Genomic DNA, 23,274 nt, shown 5'->3' on the forward strand with positions numbered 1-23,274 from the left:
GGTGTTGGTATTTTGACAGGGATTGCATTAAATCTATAGGTTGCTTTGGGTAGTTTAAAAATTTAAGACTGTGTTTTTCCAACCAATGAACATGGAATATCTTTCCATTTCTTTGTGTTTTCTTCCATTTCTTTCATCAGTGTTTTATAATTTTCAGATTACATGTCTTTCACTTCTTTTGTTATGTTTATTTCTAGGTATTTTATTGCTTTGGAACAGTTGTAAAAAATACACTATTGGGACTTCATCAAATTGAAAATCTTCTGCACAGCAATGGAAACAACCAACAAAACTAAAAGGCAGCCTTCATAATGGGAGTAGATATTTGCAACTGATATATTTGATAATGGGTTAGTACCAAAAACATATAAAGAACTTACCAATTCAACCCCCCAAAAACATATAATCTACTTAAAAATAAGATTGTTGTCTTAATTTCACTTTCTCATGCTTTATTTATTAGTGTATAAGACTGCAAGAGATTTATTTACATTGACTTTCTATCCTGTGATTTTACGTAATTCATGCATCAGTTCTAACAATCTTTTTGGTGTAATCTTTAGGGTTTTCTATACATAGAGTATTATGTCATCTGAAAATAGTGAAAATTCTAATTCTTCCTTATGAATTTGTTTTGTTGTGTTCTGTTTTGTTTTGTTTTGGGGGCGGTCTAAGTTCCATGGCTAGGATTTCCAATACTATCTTAAATAGAGGTGGTGAAATTGCACATCTTTGTCTTGTTCCTGACCCTAGGGAATGTTCTCATTTTGTCATCGTCGTTTTTGTTGTTGTTGTTGTTTTGTATGTATTTTGTTCACTGTGCCTTTTTCATGTAAGTCCTTTACTATGTTGAGATATATTTCCTACAAACCAACTTTAATGACTTTTTTTATTATAAATGGAGTAATCTTGGCAAATGGCTTTTCTTCATGTATTGAAATGATTATATAGTTTATATCCTTTATCTGCTTGAAGTGATGTATCATGTAGAATGATTTGCAAAAATTCCACCACCTTTGCTTCCTGGGAATAAATCCCACATGATCATGGTGAAGATTTTTTAATCTTTTTTAATCCTATTGCTAGTATTTTGTTGAAGATTTTTGCATTTATGTTCATTATAGTTATTGCTCTTGTTTCTCTTTTTTGTGTTGTCTATCCAATACCTCCCATATTGAGGTAATGTTGGACCCATAGAATCAATTTGGTAGTTTTCTTTTCCCCTTTTTTTTTGGAATAGTTTGGAAAGAATGTGCATTGATTCTTTATTAAACGTTTGGTAGAATTTGCCCATGAAGCCATCTGGTCCTGGACTTTTGTTTGTTCAGAGTCTTGTGAGGTTTTTTGGTTTGCTTTTTTTGTTGTTTTGTTGTTTGTTTTGTTTTTATTTTGTTTTGATTTTGCTTTTTTTGTATTTTAATTTTATTTTATATTACGTTAATCACCATACAGTACATCCCCAGATTCCGATGTAAAGTTTGATGCTTCATTAGTTGCGCATAACACCCAGTGCACCATGCAATACATGCCCTCCTTACTACCCATCACCAGTCTATCCCCTTCCCCCACCCCCTCCCCTCTGAAGTCTTCAGTTTGTTTCTCATAGTCCATAGTCTCTCATGTTTCATTCCCCCTTCTGATTACCCCCCTTTTCTTTATCCCTTTCTTCCCCTTTTGCTTTTGTTTTGATTACTGATTCAATTAATTACTATTAATTGGTCTGCTCATTTTTTAAATTTCTTCCTGCTTAAATTTTGTTAGTTTTGATACATTCCTACAGATTTATTCATTTTTTCTTTGTTGTCCAATATTTGGCATATAATTTATCATGATATTATCTTACAATTCTTTTTATTTCTGTGGTGATGTTTTTTACTTCTCCATTATCATTTGCAATGATTTTTTTCTTTGAGTTTTCTCTCTCCCTCTTTCTCTCTCTTTGCTGTTGTTGTTATTTCTGTTGTTTTTGTTGTTGTCTTCATCGTTGGTGAATCTGGCTAGCATTTTACTAATTTTCCAGTCTTTTCAAAGAACAAGCTCCTGGTTTAATTGAATTCATCTGCAGTTTTTTTATTTTGTTTTCCCTTTTTATTTTCTATATCATTTATTCTTGGTCTAATCTTTATTATTTCCTTCCACTGGTATTGTTCTTAGGTTGTTCTTTTTCTAGTTCCCTCAAGTGTAAGGTCAGTTAGTTTTCTTATGTGGATTATTAGCACTCTCACATATTTGGGTGCTCCCATGTTGGGTGTATAAATACTAATATTTGTCCTATCTTCTTTATGGATTGTCTCCTTTGTTATTATATAATGTATTTTTTTAAGTTTGTATTTAAATTCCAGTTATTTAACGTACAGTATGATACTAGATTCAGTCTTTTTGTATCTCATTATATTCTGTATTAAACTCTATTTCTGGGGTGCTTTGGTGGCTCAGTCATTATCCAGCTGCCTTTGGCTCAGGGCATGATACCAGGGTCCTGGGATCGAGCCCCAGATCAGGCTCCCTGCTCTTCTGGGAGTCTGCTTCTTCCTCTCCCACTCCCCCTGCTTCTGTTCCCTCTCTCACTGGCTGTCTTTCTGTCAATTAATAAATAAAATATTTTTTTAAAAACTCTATTTCTTTAAGTTTTCATTTTAAAGTATATTTTTTCTGATATATGTATTGCTACTCATGCTTTCTTTTGACATCAATCTGATTGATAAATGTACTGACCTCCTCTCATTTTCTTTTCTCTTATTACTTAAATTCAATTAGCCAACATACACTATGCCATTATTTTCAGATGTAAGGTTCAGTAATTTATCAATTGTGAATAACACTCAGTGCTCATCACATCATGTGCCCTCCTTAATGCCCATCACACTGTTACCCCATCCCCACAACCACCTCCCCTCCAAGAACTCTCAGTTTGTATCCTATTGTTAACTGTCTCTCATGGTTTTCTTCCCTCTCTGATAACTTCCCATTCAGTTTTCCCTCCCTTCCCTTATGGTTCTCTGCACTGTTCCTTATATTCCACATATGAGTGAAACCATATGATAATAGACTTTCCCTCAACATAATACACTCTAGTTCCATCCATGTTGGTGAAAATGGTATTCATCCTTTCTAATTGCTGAGTAATTCTCTTTTCTCTCTCTCTCTCTCTCTCTCTCTCTCTCTATATATATATATATATATATATATATATATATTCTTCTTTATCCATTCATCTGTTGAAGGACATCTCATCCCCTTCCACAGGTTGGCCATTGTGGATATTGCTTCTATAAACATTGGGGTGCAGGTGTCCCTTTGGATCACTAAATTTGTACCTTTGGGGTAAACACATAGTAGCGTAATTGATGAATCCTTGTGTAGCTCTCTCTTTTTGCTTCTTAAGGAATCTCCATACAATTTTTCTGAATGGCTGTACCAGCTTACATTCTTACCAATAGCGTAAGAGGGTTCCCCTTTCTCCACATCCTTGCCAACATCTGTTGTTTCCTGAAGTGTAAATCTTAACCATACTGACTGGTGTGAGGTGGTGTCTCATTATGGTTTTCGATTCTATTTCCCTGATAATGAGTGTTCTTGAGCATTTTTTAAACTGTCAGTTGGCCAGTTGCATATGTACAATGGAATATTACTCAGCCATTAAAAAGAATGGCATCATGCCATTTGCAATCCCTTGAATGGACCTAGATGGAATTATGTTAAGTGAAATAAGTCTCAGAGAAAGACAAATACCATATGATTTCACTCACACATGGAATTTAAGAAATAAAACAGATGAATATGGGGGAAAGGAAGGTAAAGAAAATAAGAGGGATACAGAGAGGGAAGCAAACCATAAGACACTTTTTTAAATAATTTTTTTTATTATATGATGTTAGTCACCATACAGTACATCCCCGGATTCCAATGCAAAGTTCGATGCTTCATTAGTTTCATACAACACCCAGTGCACCATGCAATATGTGTCCTCCTTACTACCCATCACCAGTCTATACCATTCCCCCACTACCCTGCCCTCTGAAGTCTTCAGCTTGTTTCTCATAGTCCATAGTCTCTCATGTTTCATTCCCCCTTCTGATTACCCCCCTTCTTTATCCCTTTCTTCCCCCCGATCATCCTTAGTTCTTATGTTCCATAGATGAGAGAAATCATATAATTGTCTTTCTCTGCTTGACTTATTTCACTTAACATTATCTCCACCAGTGCCGTCCATGTTGCAGCAAATGTTGAGAATTCATTCTTTCTGATAGCTGAGTAACATTCCAATGTATATATGGACCACATCTTCTTAATCCAGTCATCTGTTGAAGGGCATCTTGGCTCCTTACACGATTAAGCTATTGTGGACAATGCTGCTATGAACATTGGGGTGCATATGACCCTTCTTTTCACTACATCTATATCTTTGGGGTAAACACCCAGTAGTGCAATGGCTGGGTTATAGGGTAGAAGACACTTGTACCTGTGGGAAACAAACTGAAGATTGCTAGATGGGAGGTAGGTTAGGGGGATGGGGTAATTGGGTGATGGGCATTGAGGAGGGCAAGTGATGTAATAGGGACTAAGTGTAAAAAAAACTGATGAATCACTAAATTCTACCCCTGAAATTAATATTACAGCATATGTTTAAAAAATAGATTTTAAATAAAAACGTTTAAAAATACCCTGTTATTGAGTTTTCTTTCAGGTTTGAGGTACATTGGGGAACTTGTAATGCAAGCATCCATCTACTGTGGAGATGTTAGCATGTTGCTGGACAATATTGCTCTACTTTGGCAGTGAACCCTATATCTGTTCTCTAAGAAAGGGTGTTGGTGGGAAGACAATCTAGTGAAGATACAATGAAAGAAAGTTGAGGAACTGACTTAATTTCCACTTTCAGGAGAATAAGTGTATTTTGAAGTTCATGGAAAGAATCTGAGTTGAGCCCTACCACCTAAGTATTTCATTGCAATACCTGTGTGATTTGTAGCTTAGATTACACTTGTAATTCATCTTTACTTTTGTTAAAATTTGTCATTTGTATAATATATGACCTACTGTGTATGTTCATACCTTCCTAGACAAACCTCTAAAAACATGAGGTTTCAGTGCATTGGGGAGATACAACCCACAAAGGAAACTGAACAAAATGATATGACAAGGAACTAATAAATGGGCTTGGAGACTACAGCAATCTACATTAAAAGGCCAACAATGTGAAGCAAACAGTTGTCAGGGGGTGCGGAGTGACCAGAAGAGGACACACAGAGATTTGGGTCTTGGGCTGAGTCTTGAGGAGTAGATATTACAGAGATTAATTAGGAGAAATAAGAAGAGGTTGAGGAGGTTAGGAAGGATAAGAAGCTTTCATGCCTCTCAGAGAATGATTATGATTCATTTAAAGTGAAGGAAAATTATTTACAGTGTCCACATTGAGACACACCACTGTACATGCTTTCCCACCAGGACCTAACCTCTCAAACTGGAGAACTTTTGTTCTTAATTCAGTAGAATTCTTCCTCTGTGAAGTCTTCCCTGATTTTCACAACCAGAGTTATTTCCTTTGACTTCCACTTTTCCTGGTTCACCTACAAGTGCATGTGTAAAAGCAATTATTTTTGGTGTCAAAGACTTTACATTTTGCCAATTCCTGTCTGTTCATTTATTTTTTTAAAAATTGAGATATAATTGACATGTAACATTCTATTACTTTTTGGTGTACAAAAGGGTGATATATGTATATTGTGAAATAATCATCACAATTCTGGTTAACTTCTCTCCTTACAGTTACATCTATTCTTGTGAAAAGAACTTTTAAGATGTTTTGTTGTAGCAACATTCATATATATACAGTCCAATACAATTACCCATAGTCAGGGTTAATTGCAGTCCTCATAAAACCAGTTTAACCATTTTTCACCACTTAGCTTCTGTCTTAAAGTCACACATGTCTTTTAAGGGCAGAAGTAGGTATTTGTTCTCTTTCCATTCAAAATGGTTTTGCCCTGTGATCGTAGCTTTTTACCTTCAGTGACAATAACCTGCTGGTTCCTGGCATGGTCCTTGACAACTGGTTAAGAGCATCTTCAGCAGATACTGGCAGGTCTGAGGTCTTGTGGGAGCAAGCAGCTGCTGAGCAGAGGCATGGGGTGATGAAAACCCAGGCAGGAAGATCACTGTGATTGTGACGGAGGATTTGCAGCTGGAAAGTCCTTGAGTTCTTACTGTGAAAAAGGAGACCTGAGAACCACTGCTGAAGTGACTGTGAGTCTGATCAAGGAGGCAGAAGGAGACTGGGCTCTCTGGAAAAGTTTATTCTAGACTGATAATCAATCCTTGGTATGTTTGCATAGCTGGGAATTATGAAGTCAGCAAAGAAAGAGTATGCTCACTCATTGCATAAGTGTTAGTTTAATGCCGTCTACTTTGGCTGAGGATGTGGTAAGCTGTGGGATATAAGGGTTAGGATGAGGATCCAGATGCTGGCATGCTGGTTCTGCCCACAAGATCATCTAAATCAGGGACACAGATTCAAATTGGAGGCAGACCTGTATCACTTTAGAGAAAATCGCTGGTTTGTTCATGTATCTCTTCCTGTCACAGCAGTTTTAAATACCTCTTACATGAAGGCTTTGGCACTGTGTGCTCTGTTCTTTTAGTCTAGGAAAATGCCCAGAATGAGTCTTGGAGGGTACAGTGTGTGTTGCTGAGTGAGCCAACAAGTGCAACAGGAGAGGCATGATAATATGAGTGCCTATGCTGACAAAGGAATGGCCATGCTTCTAACAGTTAGTGGGAGTGAGAATATCATAGTCAAGCCCATAACTAAGGGGAGTTATTTTTCTGCTCCATGGATGAAATGTAGATGCCAACAGAGGAGGGTCACACAGTTCAGGGCTGACTTACCCTCAGGCAGTTCTAGTCATTGTCAGCAGGATTATAGAGCAATTCCTCCAGGCACCTGGTGTTACAGAGTGAAGAAATGCCAGGTTTTAATCAACCCTTTGTGGGTTGACCAATGTCTTTAGGGTTGTGTTATTTCCATGTTGTTTATGTGACCACTGTCAGTCAACAAAAAAAAAATAAATGAAAATTAAAAAAAATAGCTCCAAATCATTTTGAGAATTACTTAATTCACTCTCCATCTTTATTTTTTTATTTTTAATGATTTTTTTATTAGATTATGTTAGTCCCCATACAGTACATCCCCGGATTCCAATGCAAAGTTCGATGCATCAATAGTTGCGTATAAAACCCAGTGCACCATCCAATACGTGCCCTTCTTAATACTTATCACCAGTCTATCCCATTCCCCCACTCCCCTCCCCACTGAAGTCTTCAGCTTGTTTCTCATAGTCCATAGTCTCTCATGTTTCATTCCCCCTTCTGATTACCCCCCCTTTCTTTATCCTTTCTTCCCACTGATCATCCTAGTTCTTATGTTCCATAGATGAGAGAAATCATATGATAATTGTCTTTCTCTGCTTGACTTATTTCACTTAGCATTATCTCCTCCAGTGCCGTCCATGTTGCAGCAAATGTTGAGAATTCGTTCTTTCTGATAGCTGAGTAATATTCCATTGTATATATGGACCACAGCTTCTTAATCCAGTCATCTGTTGAAGGGCATCTCGTCTCCTTCCACGATTTAGCTATCGTGGACAATGTTGCAAGTTGGTACAGCCACTCTGGAAAACAGTGTGGAGGTCCCTTAAAAAGTTAAAAAATGAGCTACCCTATGACCCAGCCATTGCACTACTGGGTGTTTACCGCAAAGATACAGATGTAGTGAAGAGAAGGGCCATATGAACCCCAATGTTCACAGCAGCATTGTTCACTCTCCATCTTTAAATTATTTTGTTAATATCCAGAATATGTAAGGAGCTTATACAACTCAACACCCATAAACCAAATAATCAATTCCATCAAAAGTTGGCCAGAAGACATGAGAAACATTTTCCAAAGAAGCCATCCAGGTGTCCAACAGACACATGAAAAGATGCTCACCATCTTTCATCATCAGGACAATGCATATCAAAACCACAGTGAGTTACCATCTCACAATTCTCAGAAAGGCAAAAATAGACACAGGAAACAACAGATGTTGGCAAGGATACAGAGCAATGGAATCCTATTACAATCCTGCTGGGATTGTTAACCAGTGTAGCCACTCTGGAAAATGATATAGAGGATCATCAAAACGTTAATAATAGAACTACCATACAATGCAGTAATCCCACTACTGGGTATTTACCCCAAAATACAAAAACAAATGGTTAAATGCACCCCTATGTTTGTAGCAGCAACAACTACCATAGCCAAATCATGGAAGCACCTACTGTATCCATGGAGTGTTGAATGAATATGAAAGTGGTGGAATATGGAATATCACTCAGCCATCAAAAAGAATGAAATCTTGCCATTTGCAATGTCATGGATGGAGCTTGATGGTATAATCCTAATCCAAATAAGTAGGAGAAAGACAAATTTCCAATGATTTCACTCATATACAGCATATTAAGAAAAAAAACAAGCAAACAAGGAAAAAAAGAGAGAGAGAAACCAAGAAACAGACTTAACTAAAGAACAAAAAGTGGTTCTCAGGGGGCAGGTGGATGGGGAATGGGAGAAAGAGACAAAGGGATGAAAAGCACACTTATCATGAGGAGAACTAAGGTACAGAATTGTGGAATCACTGTACTGTACCCCTGAAAGTAATGTAACACTGTAAATTAACACTATTTGAACAAATGCACAGGAAAGAAAGCCTATCACTGATATTTCAATGCAGGGAAACTCCTGTCACAAAGGGAGCCCATTGCACCACAGGTCGGTGGCACTGCTTCCCTTTTGTTTTCAAAGGTTGGTTTAAGCATAATTAAAATACTCAGAGCTTTCATGTGTCTGCATTTACATCTAGCCAGATTACATCTAGAAACCAATTAGATTTGAAACCAATAGGAAAAGTAAGTTAGAAGCCAGATTGAGGTGAGAATCTAGGCCTGTCCTTTCTTGAACCTTGTACCCCACCCACAAGCAGATAGTGCCTGGTTGTGTTAGGGATGCTGAGCAAACCCTAGGGAGTGGTTGAGACTTGTTCCTGGCAGGCTACCTGGGTCAGGCACCTCAGAGTCTGTGGGGCCTGGCAGCCTACTGGAGCAGGTGGCATGGCCTGAGTTCAAGAAGGCAGAGCCCCCTGGGCTTGTGGGGCACCTGTGCATGTCTACAGTATCTCTGTGATGGATCTCTGCCTTGAGTATATTGAGTTATTTGTTGCCAGGTCTAACATCTGCCCCTCTAATAGAAATCAGAAATCCAGTGGTTCAAATGTATGTGCAGAATTAAGATGGTGGAGGAATAGGGGTCACTGAGTTTGTCTCATCCCTTGAATACAACTAGAAGGTTATCAAATCATTCTGAACACCTGAGAAATCAGTCAGAGCTCTGAGAAAACAAATGCTACAAGGCTCAAAGGAGAAACTCAACCATTGTTTGGAAGATAGAGGTGGGGACACTTGAATCCAGTGTGATAGAGCTGAGGATATGGTGGAGGGTAGGGAATCTGCTCAAGGAGGCTGCTGCAAAGAATTATAAGCAGCAGAGCACAAAATCAGAACTTTTATAAGTCAGCTACATGGGGCACATGCCTCACTTAAAGGTCCTCAGGTGGCAAAACAAGGTACAATCCCAGGTGTGACAGCATGCTCTGAGGATCCGCGGGGTCACAAGAAGGATGAACAGGTGATGCCTTGGTGCTGCAGAGTTCCCGAGCACAGGAGCCAAGCAGCTGGCTGAACCAGAGACCTAGGGGCCTGTTTTCTGTTCTGTGTTGCCATAAACTGTCAACTTCTGCAAGGTCGAGTATTCACTTGGCAGGGACTCAGCAAAAGGCAGATCCATGGTGAGATGCACCTCCTTTCCCTAAAAGGATCAGACTGGGTCCATGCCTTAGGAGCTTGTCAAATTTGGAGTTTTGAAAAACAAACAAAACAAAACAAAACACCTCAGACACATGCAGGGTGAACACAGAGTTCTGCTAGAAACCAGGGAGGGAATACTGATTGAGTACTTTTCAGTTAGGTCTCATTGAAGAGTGGGGGGCATGAATTTTCAGTTCCAGGGCTAGAGAGGGGAGCACTGCCATATTCATCCCACACATCAGCTCTTCAATCATTCAGGGAGTAAAACAGTGACACCTACCAGAGGCTGGAAAGCTTACATCAAACCCTGCCTCCCTGTGCCCTCGAGGAACTGTTCCCCTAGGTCACACACACCTGAAAATCAGTTCAGGGTCCACCCCCCTCAAAAGTCCAGCACAAAAAAATTGTGATCATACCAAGTTTCCTGACTGTAGAAGTCTACAAATTTTCAGCTGTTGTGGAGAACAGTATATAGCATTATTTGCATTTTTATTCTTTAGTTATTTATTATTTTTCCACTTTTTTCCTATTTTTCAATACTTTTTTATTATTATATAAGCATATATAAAATATAATAATATAATATATCTATTATAAATATATTTTATATAATATAATAAAATATAGTGTTATGTATAATAATACAACCACAATAATATATAAATATAATGTAAATATTTTATACTAATATAAAATATTTTCTAATAATACATAATATAAATATATGGAATATTTCTTTCTTATTTTGACATCTAGTTTCTTTTAACATGAACATCAAAACACACCCAGTATCTAGTTTTTTGTTTTGTTGTTTGTGTGTTCTGTTGTTGCTGTTTTCCATACTGTTGTTATTGCTGTTCTTTGTCTTTCTTTCTTATATTCTTTTCTGGACAAAATTAGGAGATGGAGAAATTCATCCCAAAAGAAAGAACAGGAGGTAGTACTTACTGCCAGGGTTTAGTCAATATGGATATAAATAAGATGTCTGAACTAGAATTGAAAACAAAGTTTACAAAGATACTAGCTTGGCTTAAAATTGAGCTACCCTATGACCCAGCCATCGCACTATTGGGTATTTACCCCAAAGATACAGGCGTAGAAAAGAGAAGGGCCATATGCACCCAGTGTTCATAGCAGCATTGTTCACAATAGCTAAATCGTGGAAGGAACTGAGATGCCCTTCAACAGATGACTGGATTAAGAAGTTGTGGTCCATATATACAATGGAATATTACTCAGCTATCAGAAAGAACGAGTTCTCAACATTTGCTGCAACATGAACGGCACTGGAGGAGATAATGCTAAGTGAAAAAAGTCAAGCAGAGAAAGACAATTATCATATGATTTCTCTCAAATATGGAACATAAGAACTAGGAAGATCAGTAAGGCAAGAAAGGAATAAAGAATGGGGCTAATCAGAAGGGGGAATGAAACATGAGAGACTATGGACTCTGAGAAACAAACTGAGGGCTTCAGAGGGGAGGGAGCTGGGGAAATGGGATAGGCTGGTGATGGGTACTAAGGAGGGCATGTATTGCAAGGTGCACTGTGTGTTATACGCAACTAATGGATCATTGAACTTTACATCAGAAACCAGGGATGTACTGTATGGTGACTAACATAATATAATTTTAAAAAGATCAAAAAAAGAGAAAATAGCATAGAAAGCACTAGAGAATCCCTTACTGTAGACATTAAAGAACTAAAAATCTCCTCAAGCCACCATTAAAATTGCTATAACTGAGATGCAGTCGTAGATGAAGTCTATACAAAGTTAATGAATGAGGCAGAAGAACAAATCAGTGATATGGAAGATAAATCGATGCAAAGTAAGAAAGATGAAAAAGAAAGCGAGAAAGAAAACTGTTAGATCATGGTGGGAGACTTTGAGAACTCTTTGATTCCATAAAGTGAAATTGTATCTGCATTATACGGGTCACTTCTGATCAGGAACTGTAGGAATGGGTAGAAGCTAGCTGAGAACTTCCCTAATTTGGTGAAGGACATGAGTGTTCAAGTCCAGGAGGCACAGAGAACCTGCTTCAAATCAATAAAAGTAGGTGAATGCCTCAACATACAATACTGAGACTCACAAATTTCAAAGATAAAGAGAAAATCCTGAAAGCATCTCAGGACAAGAGTTCCTTCACCTCCAAGGGTAAACACATGAGGTTGGCAACAGACCTAACCAAAGAGACCTTGTGGGTCAGAAAGGACTGGCATGTTATATTCAAAGTGCTAAATTAGAAAAAAAATATGCAGCCATGAGTAGTGTATCCAGTAAGGCTGCCATTCAGAATAGAAGGAGAGATAGAGCTTTCAGGAAAAGAAAAAATAATTTGTGAACACTAAACCAGCCATGCAACAAATATTAAAGGGGATCCTCTGAGTGGAAAGAGAGACAAAAACGGAACAGAGAGATCTACAGAAACAGTGACTTTACAAGTAATACAATGGCACTAATTTCATATCTTTCAATAATTACTCTAAACGTAAATGAACAAAATGTTCCAATCAAAAGACATAAGGTATGATGGGTGGAGAACAATTTATCATCGTAGTGGACACCAACAGAAATTTGGAATAGCCATCCTTTCATCAGATATACCAGATTGTAAACTAAAGCATGTAATAAGAGGTAAAGAAGGACACTATATTATAAGAAAGTGGTCTATGCAACAGAAGATCTAACAATTATAAATAATGATGACCCTAACTTGAGAGAAGCCAAATCTACAAATTGATTAATAACAAAATTATAGATACACTTTGATAATAACAATAATAGTAGGGGACCTTAACAAACCACTCAAAGAAGGGGCAGATCATCTAACCAGATCACAAAGGAAACGAGGACTTTGAATGACACACTGGAACCAATGGACTCAACATATATTTTCAGAACATTTCATTCTAAAGCAACAAAGAACACATTCTTCTCAAGTGCACAGCAATCATTTTCCTGAATAGATCACATACTGGGTCACAAATCAGGTCTCAACCAGTACAAAGAGATTGAGATCATATCAGGCATCTTTTCAGACCACAATGCTTAAAACTTGAAGTGTGCCACAAGGGAACATTTGGAAGGACAACAAATACGTGGAGGTCAAAGAACATCCTACTAAAAATGAATGGGTCAACTAGGAAATTAAAGAAGAATATTAAAAATACTTGGAAGCAAACGAAAATGAAAACACAACAGTCCAATAGCTTTGGGCTGCAGCAAAAGTAGTCCGAAAAGGAAAGTGTAAAGCAGTACAGGCTTTCCTCAAGAAACAAGAAAAGTCTGAAATATACAATGCAACCTAATGGAGCTCAAAAAAGAACAGCAAAGAAAGTCAAAATCCAGCAGGAGAAGAGAAATAAAAAAGATTAGAGAAGAAATCGATGAACTAGAAAACAAAACAAAACAATAGGACAGAACAGTTAAAACAAGAGCTGCTTCTTTGAAAGAATTAATAAGATCAAGAAACCCTTAGCCAGACTTATCAGGAAAAAAAAAGAGAAAGGACCCCAAACCATGAATGAAACAGGAGAGAGCAAAACCAACACCACAGAAATACAAACAATTATAAGAGAATATTATGAGACATTATATGCAAGAAACTGGGAAATCTGGAAGAAATGGGCAAATTCCTGGAAGAATAGAAATTACCTTAACTGGAATAGGAAGACCTACAAAACCTGAACAGACAATAACCATTGATGTAATTGAATCAGTAATCATACATTGCTCAATGAACAAGAGTATAGGTCCAGATGGTTTCCCAGGGGAATTATACCAAGGATTTAAAGAAGAAATCATACTTAGTCTTCTGCACGTTTTCCAAAAAATAGAAATGGATGGAGATTGTCCAGACTCATTTAATGAGGCCAACCTTATCTTCATCCCCAAACCAAAAACCCCACCAAAAAGGAGAATTATAGTCCAATATCCCTGATGAATATGGATGCAAAAATTCTCACCAAGATACTAGCCAATAGGATCCAACAGTACATTAAGAGGATTATTTACCATGACCAAGAGGGATTAATTCCTGGACTGCAGGAGTGGTTCAACAACCATAAATCTATCAGTGTGATACACCACATTAATATAAGGACAAGAACAATATGATCCTCTCAATAGATGCAGGGAAAAAGTATGACAAAATACAGCATCCATTCTTGAAAAGATTCCTCCACCATGTAGGGATAGAGGAAACATAACTCAATATCCTAAAAGTCACATATGAAATGGTGTATTTCATTCTCAATGGGGAAAAACTAAAAGCACACTGTATTAAAGAAAACACTTCATAAAAAGGACTTTACCAAAATTGAAAACGTTTGCTCTATGAGAACTTTTGTTCATGAAACATGAAAAGACAAGCTGTAGACTAGGTGAACATATTTGCAATCTATGTATCTGACAATGAACTTCTACCTAAAATATGCAAAGAACTCCCAACCCTCCACAGAAAAAAAACTAAACTATCCAAATAGAAAATGGGCAAAAAGACATGAACAGGCATTACATCAAAGAGGATATGCAGATGGCACATAAGCAGAAGGGGAAAAAAAATGTTCTGCATCACTAGCCATGAGGGAAACACAAATGAAAACCTGACTGAGTTATCACTACTATCCACCTGTTGGGACAGCTGGTTAATATAACACACAGTAAAAACATCAAATTTTGTACAGAGCCAGCTGGTAGGAAGGTAAATGGAACAGCCACTCCAGTAAGTCAGGTTGATAGGTTCTACAAAAGCAAAACATAAATCCTACAATGTAGCAAGCACTCTCCTGGACCTTTATCACAAAGAATGAAAACTTAAGATCCCATGAAACACTGTGCATAAATATTCACTCTGGGTTTATTCATAATAGCTGAAAGACTGGAAACAACCAAAATGGGTAAAGGGTGCCCCTCGGAAGGGACCTTTCTGAACTGCCTGAAGCTACTTGTGAATCTATGAATCTACCTCTCTACCTCCTGACCTATCTGTAGCAGTGTTCTGTCAGCACACCTAGGAATATTCCCTAAGACTAGCAGTCCCACCCTGGTCACTGGAGCTCCAAGGTTCCCTAAAGGCCCCAGGACCCTAAGGTGTTGGTATCAAGCAGCAATGAAGGAGGCAGGAAGTGTCTGGTGCTGTTCTGTGACTTGGCAGGTGCTGGGCTGTAATGCCCTGTAGCCCTAATGTGCATAAAAGGCCAGATATGAGTAAGGCAGCTCCCACACTGCTCTCCTCCCAAAGAGATGTTTTCCTTTGGGGAGGAAAGGCCAGGACAAGGACCTGGCTCACAGTCTACCCTCTTTTCTTCCACCTTCCTCTGGACTGCATCTGTCCCCTGCCCTTGTAGAGCCCTCCTCAACCCTGCCATCTCCTGTCTCCTGCTCACACAACAACCACCCCACCAAAGTTGCCCCCATTTTACAGATGAAGGAGTGGAGACTCGAGGGGTGAGCAGCTCTGGTTGCCAGCCCATCCAGGAGCCTGATGTTTGTGGAACCCAGGGTATGGTGAGCAGAATCTGAGCAGCTAAGCACAGGAGGTTCCATGTGTTGGGATCACATAAGCAACCCACATCCGCTTACATCTAAGTGACCTGGACTAGACCAGACTCCAGACTGACTCCTGAAAACAGCAACTTCAAATCAGTTGAGACACCATCCATTTTAGGGATGAAAGCTTCCCACCTCCCAAGGCCCCCTGAAGTTCACTTCCCACCCCCAGAGGAAGCTTCCTCAGGGCTCCCATCTGTGTATGCCAAGGAGCTATGAGCACACTTCCTTGACTGAGCTCAGCCCAGGAGCCATAGCTCTAGGCTCTTCCTCTTCCTAGCTCACTGGGATCAGCACTTCACCTGAGCTTCCAGCCCACATCACTGGGGCTAAGAGGGCCCATTTTCCAGGAGGGGATGAACCTGGAACCTCAGTTTTCAACTCCCTTCTGACCCCCTGTGTCCAATTTATCACAGAATCTCGGCTCCGCCTTTTGGAATTGGACCTTTTCCTTCATACCCAAGCAGACCCCACAATCTACAAGATTCACTTGTCCCCACCTCTCACACTGTGCCTTACTCTGTGCAAACACCCAGGCACTTAAAGTACACAATGTGAATCCATGTCTCCCCCCAATTCCTGCAGTGCCTCTTTGGTCAGAACAGAGCCCACCCCCCTGCCCCTTACACCATTCTGTCTACCGTCATCTCCCCACACCTCTTCACTCAGAGACAAGGAATGATCCCATGCCTCTGGACTCCCTCCTCCCTGGTTTCTGGTCTTGTCATATTTGCTCTTCAAAGGACTGCATTACACAAGAACCTGTCATGGAGAAACACTTGCTGTTGTGGCCGCAGTTTGAAGCCATAACATCAGGGTCCAACCTCAGGTTTAGCAACAATCTCTGGGGGGTATCAGCCAGAAATGCTTTATGCAGAAATACCTGTGTACAGACATACTGCTTCTCTATTCCTTCCAATCGGAATGGTGCTGACCTCAGCAGCTGTGCTTGGGTTGTAGAGATCAGTATGTCTGAAAGTGTTGATGAGGTGAGCAGGGTGTGCTCAGTGTCAGCTCTGCATGCTTCACCAATACTTTCTCAGAGCCATGGTGACCCCTGCTCAGCATTAGGAAATGTGATGACTCATAAGTGGCAGTAGTGACTGAAAGCCAGGCTGCACATTACGGTCACCCAGGAGTTGTTTCTCATAAATTCTTCATTCAGAAATGATCATTTAAATTCTTTACTTAACCTGACATTCAAATTCATACCACACCTGTACTCCTGGAAATGACCACATTTTTACCATCTCCCCTTCTATGCCATCATGGGTAGGTTCACAAATGTCAACCCTTGGACACTGCATAGGAGGCAGAAACTTCCAGGAAGACCTTCATTCGAATGAAGAACCTCTCCACCTCATGGACCTGAGCCTGCCTCTCACTTCATTCCTTGGCCTGTTATTTTAAGGCCCCCACTTCTCCCTCCAGGATGGAGGACCTCTTGTTCAACTGGAGGATCTCAGCCAATGTTTCCTCTGTGCTCAGGGCCTTGGTCTCCTCTAGAATTCCCCCCAGCCCCCTTCCTCATTTTCTGCTCTGGGTCTTAATGCAGTCTTCAAACCACTGGTCTGTTTCATCTTCGAGGCCATAGCGTTGATTTCTTCTGAGGATGAGAACTCCCCAAAAGATGACTAATGCACAGGTAACAGGGCATAAATTCATCAGACTGAAGTCAATCCCAGGGAGAAGGGGACTGGATGCTCACTTCTATGCAGAGTCAGAATGCACCCAATAAGCAGGTTTTGGGTCAGGCTGGTGTTCCATTGGCTTTTTAGCCCAGTGCTTAGCTGGGTTGCAGGGCTTCTGGTTTGAAGTCTCCAAGGTAGCCATGGGTCCAGTGGACTCATGGGTTCAGTGATGTGCAGGTTTGGAGTTCTCATAGCATGAGACAAAGTGACAAGCCCAGTGTTTGAGTGTCCTGTGTTCTGGTTCCATGTTTAAGGGCATGTGGTGAACCCACTGTCCAGGTGCCTCCTTGGCCTAGTGCAGAGCTGTATTGTTGGTCTCCAGGTTGAAAGGCACATGGTGAGCCTGCTGTCCAGGTGCTTCTCTGCCTAGAACAGTGCTGAGTTCTTGGTTGCCAGGTCCAAGGACACACGGTTAGGCCTCTGTCAAGGTGCCTGGTTTGCCTAGCACAGAGTTGAGTTGTTGGTCTTGAGGACAAGGGCTCATGGTGAGCCATCTGTGCAGGTGCCTGCTTCACCTAGCAGAGAGCTGTGTTTAGGGTCTCTAGGTCCATGGCTCATGGAGAGCCTGCTGTCAAGTTGCCTGCTTGGACTAGCACAGAGCTGAGTTGTTGGTCTCCAGGTCCAAGGGCACATGGTATCCTGCTCTCCAGGTGAGTCCTTTTCCCATTGCTGACCTGGGATATAGGACTCATGGTTTCTTGGCACTTGCCCAGCCCAGTGTTCTCTGGACTCACTTGCCTTGTGCTGTACTTGGCTGGCCAGCCTGTGGTATGAGGGCTGATATTCCACCCAGTGCCTTTGTGACCCATCTGGCCAATGTCAAATGAGTTCAGAAGTCTCCAAGTCTGAGGGCTCCTTTTGGGTGCTCTGTTGTGGGAAATGAATTGCTCTGTGTTCTGCTGTGTTTGAGGGTTGGTGGTCTCTTGGCCCCTAGTTGGCCTGGTGTATGGGGATTAGTTTGTCCATTGCTGACTTGGGTCAGAGAGCTTGTGATCTGAAGACCTATGTTGCAATGACTCCCACTGTGTCCAATGATGTGGTGATTCCTTCTCCCAGTACTTACTTGGTTCCTAAAATTCCCCTCTGCCAGGTGTCTGGAAACATTGTACACCTTGTGCTCATCTGGGTCAGCTGGATGTTCAGGACATTCATGTCCTCTGTACTGATCTGGGCTGGAGGGCTCCAGAGTTGTAGTGTGCCCAGTGCTCCCTCAGGACATGGAATCAGCTTTCCAGTACTGAGCCCAGTTGGGACCCCAGAGATGTGTTGCCCAGCTGGTTGAGAATCCACGGTACTCTGATTGCTAGTGTCCCACTCCCACATGCCAAATGGAAATGTGTACCTGAGCAGCCAGGCAATCTTCATAGTGGGAAACATGTCCAGCAGTCACCAAGAGTGGGTTTGTGGAATCTCAGGACCACAGAGGAGCACAAGAGTAGGCACGAACATGACAGTGGAGTGCAGAATGTTGGTGAGAGGCCCGGGGTGAGAGGAGTGAGCAGGGAGCTTGCCATGGGCAGGGGCAGAGAACAGGGCAGAGAAGGTGAGGAATAGCAGCAGGAAGAGCTGTGGCTGAAGTGCCATCTCTCTCTCAGTGCAGCCTGGGCTGTTGCCGTGCTTTATAATCGCCCTGGGGTATCACAATGCCTTCTTGTGATGTCACCACCATGCCCTGGCCTATCACCAGGGCACTGTTAAGTTGGCCCCATTTGGTTGGCCAATCACGAGGCAGCTCAGCTGGCCAATTACTGATGGTGTTCTCAACGATCCTCCTGACATCATTGCCTGGAAACCATGTTTCAAAGAAAACAAGTTAACTTTCCATCAGGATGAAAAATTAATATTTAGGTTGTATTTATAATTACATTCATGGAGAAGCTGAAACACTCAACAAGTGAAAAGCTAAGTGTGTCATTCAGAGCCACCATTCACTAAAACACTGACACCAATGTTAATGAACACATGAGCCATTAGACCCCATGAAATATCACACTACAGGTGTAAGTGGGCAACATGGCACTAGAGCAAATGCTGCTCTCAACTTATCCATAAATGCTCAAAAATATGTCTAGACAATCGTAGATATTGTGTTTGGTACACCTTCCCACAATAAACCTGAACCTGGGAAGGATGAAGCTGTGTCACCTGTTGCCAAAACAACATACAGCCTCATAGAAGGGGGACAATGAATTCCAGCCTGTCACCACGTTCACAGCCATCATGTCCAGATCCAATCAGAAAGTTCTGGGGGAAGGAGTTACGTTTCTCCCCTCCCTTGAATACAAATACATAGTTATCAGATCATTCTGAACACCCAAGAAATCAATCAGAGGTCTGAGAAAACAAATGCTGCAAGTTTACAAGTAGAAAAGCAATGATCATTTGGAAGATGAGAGGTGGAGAGACTTGAATTTGATGTGATACAGCTGAGGATACAGCAGGGGAGAGAGAGTATGCTTGAGGAGGCTACACAAAGTATGAAAAGCAGCAGGGTGAAAATCAGAAATGTTGGAAGTCTGGGTAAAGAAGAGGTGGTTTAAACATACAATGGAATATTACTCAGCCACCAAAAAGAATTAACTCTTGCCATTTATAACAATGTGGATGGAATTAGGGGGTATTACATTAAGTAAAATTAGTCAGTCAGAGAAAGACAAATATCATATAATTTTACTCATATGTGGAATTTAAGAAGAAAAACACATGAATATAGGGGAAGGGGAGGAAAATAAAATAAGATGAAAACAGAGAGGAAGGCAAACTATAAAAGAGTCTGAACTGTAGGGACCAAACTGAGGGATGCTGGAGGGGGATTGGTGGAGAGACGAGGTAACTTGGTGATTGGGCATTAAAGAGTGCACATGATGGAATAAGCACTAAGTGTTCTATGCAACTAATACAAAACTAAATTCTACCCCTAAAACTAATTTAAAAAATTAGTGTGTTCAAGAAACTTCCTTATTTGTTCCCCAGCACACAGGAAGCTCCCAGTAATGACATGTTGAAATAGTGAGCTCAGAGCTATCTCATCACGGAGCAGATACACAGGGTCTGGAGCTCAGGGGAGAGAAGAGTAATGAGCAGAGAGGTGCTCTCTGAAACTGGGGGATAGATGGGTTTCCCCATGAGGACCATAAAGAGAAGAAGACCATGTGGCCTAGGACTGAAAACCAACCATAGAGGCACACGCAAAAAAGCTGGAAAAGGAAACTGAAACCGAAATGAGCAAAGAAGTAAAATGGGTCACATAAGTGAAGAGCGGAGTGTTCCCAAGACTCCTGAGTTACTTGTGGCCCCTAGACGGGCTGAGTGAGGCTAATTCCAGCTGGATTGCATTTGGGTTTCTATCACTGTCAGACAAACCCAATTCTGTTTTATATATAATTTCTGACTCATATATTTTAAATGTATTTTCACTAAATTATTTTAGTCACCATACAGTACATCCCTGGTTTCTGATGTAAAGTTCGATGATTCATTAGTTGCGTATAACACCCAGTGCACCATGCAATATGTGCCCTCCTTACTACACATCACCAGCCTATCCCATTCCCCCACACTCCTAGCTCTGAAGCCCTCAGTTTGTTTCTCAGAGTCCATAGTCTCTCATGCTTCATTCCCCTGATGATTACCCCCCTTCTTTATCCCTTTCTTCCCCTACTGATCTTCCTAGTTTTTATGTTCCATAGAAGAGAGAAATCATATGATAATTGTCTTTCTCTGCTTGAAATATTTCATTTAGCATTATCTCTTCCAGTGCATCCATGTTGCAGCAAATGTTGAGAACTCGTTCTTTCTGATAGCAGAGTAATATTCCATTGTATGTATGGACCACAACTTCTTAATCCAGTCATCTGTTGAAGGGCATCTCAATTCCTTCCATGATTTAGCTATTGTGGACAATGCTGCTATGAACATTGGGGTACGTATGGCGCTTCTCTTCACTACGTCTGCATCTTTGGGGTAAATACGCAGTAGTGCAATGGCCGGGTCATACGGTAGTTCAATTTTTATCTCTTTAAGGGACCTCCACACTGTTTTCCAGAGTGGCTGTACCAACTGGCATTCCCACCAAAAATGTAGGAGGGATTAAATTTCTCCACATCCTCTCCAACAATTGTTGTTTCATGCTTTGTCAATTTTTGCCATTCTGACTGGCGTAAGGTGGTATCTTAGTTTGGTTTTGACTTGAATTTCCCTTATGGCTAGATTTTGAACATTTTTTCATGTGTCTGTTAGCCATTTGTATGTCTTCATTGGAAAAGTGTCTGTTCATATCTTCTGCCCATTTTATGATTTATTTATTTGTTTCTCATGTATTGAATTTTAGAAGTTCTTTGTAGATCTTGGATACCAGTCTTTTATCTGTAGCATCATTTGCACATATATTCTCCCATTCCATAGGCTGCCTCTTAGTTTTTTTGACTATTTTCTTGGCTGTGCAGAAGCTTTTTATCTTGACGAAGTCCCACAAGTTCATTTTATCTTTTGTTTCTGTTGATTTTGGAGATGTGTCATGAAAAAGTTTGCTTTGGCCGATGTCGTAGAGATTGCTGCCTATGCTCTCCTCTAGGATTTTGATGGATTCCTGTCTCGCATCAAGGTCTTTCATCCATTTGGAGATTATCTTTGTGTATGGTGTGAGTGGTCAAGTTATATTTTTTCAATTGAAGCATCATTGACACACAATAACATGGTAGCTTCATGTGGACATTATATTGATTGGAGAAGTTTTTACCTTATCCTATACTCACTACAAGTGTAGCTCCCATGGGTCACCAGAGACACTATTACAATAACATTGAAAATATTCCCTTCATTGTGCCTTTCATCCATCTGATTATTCATCCCATAATGGGAAGCCTGTGTCTCCGACTCCCCTGCACACATTTCTCCCATGCCCCGTTGCCTCTCCTCTGGCAAATATCACTTTGTTCCCTGTATTTATAGGTCTTATTCTGCTTTTTGTTTGGTTGTTTATTCATTTGTTTTGCTATTCAGATTCCACATAAGACTGAATTCATACACTATTTGTCTTTCTCTATCTGACGTATTTCACCTAGGTTTATGCCGTCTGGGTCTATCCATGTTGTGCCAAATGACAAGACCTCATCCATTTTTATGGCGGAGTAATTTTCCATTTTGTATATGTACCACCTGTTTTTTACCCATTCATCTGTTTTTTTTTAATAGATAGTAAGAATATTTTAAAATTATTTAATTATTGTGTGTGTGTGTGAGAGAGGGAGAGATCATGAGTGGGGGAGGGGCAGAGGGAGAGGGAGAATGTTTAGGTTCCCCACTGAGAATGGAGCCTGACACTGGTCTTGATCCCAGGACTCTGAGGTCATGACCTGAGACAAAGGCAGACACTTAACTGACTGAGCCACCCAGGTGCCCTATAGATAGTAAGATTTATTTTAATTTTTCAATCTGCCAAAAACAGAAACAAAAAAATCACAGTATACTCATATATATCCACAGTATGGGCATTTCCAGAGGTCTTACATTAAGAATCATTGTTTCTTTTCAACTACATGACAGTATTGCATATGCCATAATAACACTTTACAACAACAATCCATCAGCAGTCATAGAGACATTATGATTTTACATTTCTTTTTTTCCCTAAGATTTTCTTATTTATTTGTCAGAGAGAGAAAGACAGCACAAGCAGGGGGAGCAGCAGGCAGAGGGAACAGCTGACTCCCAGCTGAGTAGGGAGCCCAATGTGAGACTGGATCTCAGGACCATAGGATCACGATCTGAGCCAAAGGTGGACACTTAAGGGACTGACCCAAACCCAGGCATCCCATGATTTTACATTTCCATAGATGATAAGAAAGTTGACAATTTCACAGCAATTTCTTTCCTCATAATGGTTGCCTGTTTCCAGTCTAGCAGAGCAGGTCTCCACACATGCTTTTGGAAACCTGAGCTTTTAAGCTCCAACAGTGGCTACATGAGAAGTTTTATCCTTCCCAGATCCAAAGATAAATGAGGAAGTAGTCAACATCTGAGTGTGTCCACTTATGACAAAAAGTGAGAAAGAGAGAGAGGGGAGAAGAAGAGACAGATCTGAAGAAAGAGATAGAGACAAGGAGGGAGGAAAGGCAAAAAAACAAGG

The sequence above is a fragment of the Ailuropoda melanoleuca genome, unplaced genomic scaffold, assembly GCF_002007445.2.
Source record: "Ailuropoda melanoleuca isolate Jingjing unplaced genomic scaffold, ASM200744v2 unplaced-scaffold7743, whole genome shotgun sequence".
Classification (NCBI taxonomy): Eukaryota; Metazoa; Chordata; class Mammalia; order Carnivora; family Ursidae; genus Ailuropoda; species Ailuropoda melanoleuca.